Raw genomic sequence first — 3,471 nt, 5'->3', positions numbered from 1 at the left:
TATCTTTTTATAACTGTAGAAACTATACAGGATCATTGTAGAATTCCAAACATTATCCATGTATGTAAAGGAAAACTCCCTCCCTAAATCCTTCTGTCATAGTCCCACACCCACAGATAACCTGATTGTATTGTTTCCAAATTTTCCATTCAATGCCTATACTAAAAAAAATTTTTTTTTTTTGCTTTTCTGTAAAAACAGTATATTATTCAGGTTGTTTTGCAACTTGCTTTGTTCTTTCTGTGTTTCTGCGTATGCTAGGGCTTTCTTTCCTGGTCAGTTATACATAGGTGCCACTTGGCAGTCCACAGACTGAGCATACCATCCTTCAGCACGCCAGTCCCTCGCGGGTGAAAATTTTAGTTATTTTCGGTATTTGCATGACCGTGCTTGCTTGCATCTCTTTGCACATGTATAGAACTTTCTTAAGATCATTCCTGGAAAAACACTTGTGCTGAAGTGTTTGCACATTTAAAATGTCCGTAGCCATTGCCAAATTGCCCTCCCACGATGAACACTCCTGCCAACAGTACCTGAAAGCACCTGCTTCCAGGAGGTGTTTAAGTGAGGTCAGGTTGTTCACTTGGCAGGCATATATTGTGGATACAGTTTCTGGGCTTTTTTTTTATGTTTACTGGTTATTACAAAAGATATTACAGAGGGAGCAAGGGCAACATACGTAACCTAAACATCTGTACCCCCATAATATGCTGAAATAAAAAAAAAAAAGATATTACAAAGGGTACAGATGACCGGCCAGGAGAGGAGGTACACAGGCACGGTGTGGGGGAGGGGCTCCCATGCCCTCTCCAGGTGCTCCATCCTCCCAGCACCTCTGTATGTTCACCTGGAGATATATTTTCTGGAAAGAGAAGAGAACCAGCCTGGTAGTTCTGTAAGGACCCTTCGGACATCTTCATTCACCCAGGGGGACTCAGGTGCCCTAGCTCCTGCCCACCTTCTTCCTCGGTCTGTACACACACACATTTGCAAGGCTATGTCCGACACCTTCAGCAATACTTAGGATTCCTTCATAAGATAGGGGCTACAGTAAATGGCCCACCCTCTACCCATGTCAAACAATTGCAGATGGTCAGTTACATAACTCATTTTTATACAAATTTCTGATTTTCCACATTGTTCCGCAAGAGAGGAACACAATCCGTCCTTCACAACCCACCACTGGGCGATGGTTTGAAGACCACCTTACAGCATTATTGAAATACTCCAGGCTTGCATTGCCCAATATTGCAGCCTCTAGACACATGGAGGTACTGAGCACTTGAGATGTGGCCTCTCCAAATTGAGATGTGCCATAAGTGTGAAATACACACTGGATTTTGAAGACTTAGTACAAAGAAAAAAATGTAAAGGATCTCATTTAAGTTTTATATTGATTACATGCTGCAATAATAATATTTTTGACATATTGGTTAAATAAAATATGCTATTAAAATGAATTTTACCTTTTTTAAAATGTTTTAATGTGGCTCCTAGAAAATTTTAAATTACATATATGGCTTGAGTTCTTTTTCTATGGGGTGGCACTGCTCTAAGCTGTCTGTACCCCTGCAGAAATACACCCAGACTTTGTGTGGGCACTCTCTCCTGCTTCGGTGTCTGCTCTCTCTCTCTCTCTCCCCTTTCCTTCCTTCCTTCCTTCAACTCAGTTCAATAATCTAATTTGCAGAGATGACTCCTTATATCCCTGAGATAGTTGACACCCGTCACTTTGGCTGTCTGGTATATGAACCAGTGGTATACTGGCAAAATGGTTCTCTGAAGTAAAAACAAAGCCCTGATTTGTCATTTTTGCCATTTCCGTGGTGTAAATACTCCCACCATGGCCAGTTCTAAGCTGCCAGTGTGATGTCCCCAAACCTGGAGTTAGGAAGAGACACACACGAGTGGCCTGGTGGGTCGGTACGGCCAGGTCCAGAGCACCTCGGATTATGAGTCCTCTTCCTGTTTGGACTCCCACCACCGCTCTGGAAGCCAAAGGTGGCATATTTTCCCTCTCTCCAGCCCCTGGCACCAGCCCCTGGGCTCAGGGTCTAAGCGAGGCCAATGGGACACCCCTGCCGAGGACATTGGCTCTCAGGGAAGGTAGACAGGGAGTGTTTGCCGTGGCGGCAGCAGACTCGAGCGTTCAGTGGTGCGGAGGTGAGTACCTGCTGGGGTGGTGGAGACTGTCTGGGCCAGGGTCCAGGGGTGGAACCCAGCTGAGGCAGCAGAAACTGTCCAGTGGCAATGGTGACAGTGGTGACATACAAAATAGACTGCTCCTACGGCAGGATCTTGCTTGTCCCAGTTACCCTGAAGCCAGTCCCTCAGCCTCCTCATTGATTTGACGAGCTAGCCACCCTCCCTCCATCAATTCCTTTCCTGCTAGGTCAGCTAGAGTCAAGAACCTGCGCCAGATGTTTACCTATAGCCACCAGGTGATAAGATACAACAGGTGATGTGGCTGAAGGACAGCACAGATAGGGGACGGGCTACCACCAGGTAGGAGTGTGGTTCTGAAAGAAGGGTGCTGGTCTGAATCATCAGCGGACCTTTAAAAAGGCACATCCAGAATTGAAAGCAGGGACTCAGACAGATATTTGTACACCCAGGTGGCAGCATTATTCACAATAGCCGAAGGGCGGAAGCAACCCCATGTCCACCCGCAGATGCAGGGTAAACAAAACGTGTCTGGCCACACCACGGAATATTAATGAGCCTTGAAAAGGAAGGAAATTCTGATGAGTGCTACGACATGGGTGAAGCTTGAGGACATTATGCTAAGTGAAATAAGCCAGTGGCAAAAAGACAAGTACTGTATGATTCCGCTTTATATGAGTTTCCTAGAGTAGGACAAATTCATAGAGACAGAACATACAGTGGCAGTTGCCAGGAGTTGGGGAGGGGACCGGGGAGTTGTTCAATGGCTACAGAGTTTCAGTTTCACAAGATGGAAGAGTTTTGGAGACAGATGGTGGTGATGGTCGCACAACAACGCGCACCTTCTTAACGCCACGGAACTGTACTCCTAAATAATGGTTAAGTTGGTAAATTTTATGTTATCGATATTTTACCACAATAAAAATTTTTAAAAAAATAAGCACATATCTAGTTTCCACTCCTGAAGAGGTTTACACTGGGATGGACTCTGGGCACGTGTAGAGTTTTAAAAACCCCACAGGTGAGCACACCTGACTGTGAATCACTGTGAGGGGATGGAATGACTTGAATTCAGGAGGGTTCCATTCCAACGCCTTTTCTACCCAGGAGCCTTTACTAGTTTCTCAACCAGCGGCAGCCCGTGGGGCAAAGGCAGCTGCAGGTGTGTGTTGGTTGGCTGGTTGGTTGTTTTAAATGAATTAGTTGTCAACATTTGAACATCAGGAAATTTTACATGAAAATCTAGATTTTGGGTTTCTCTATAAGAACTGGAAGGTATGTCCACACTAGTCTGGCTTCCACATGGCC

The sequence above is a fragment of the Propithecus coquereli genome, unplaced genomic scaffold, assembly GCF_000956105.1.
Source record: "Propithecus coquereli isolate 6110/MARCELLA unplaced genomic scaffold, Pcoq_1.0 Scaffold54, whole genome shotgun sequence".
In the NCBI taxonomy this organism is placed as follows: Eukaryota; Metazoa; Chordata; class Mammalia; order Primates; family Indriidae; genus Propithecus; species Propithecus coquereli.
Note: the sequence above shows the minus strand (reverse complement) of the source record.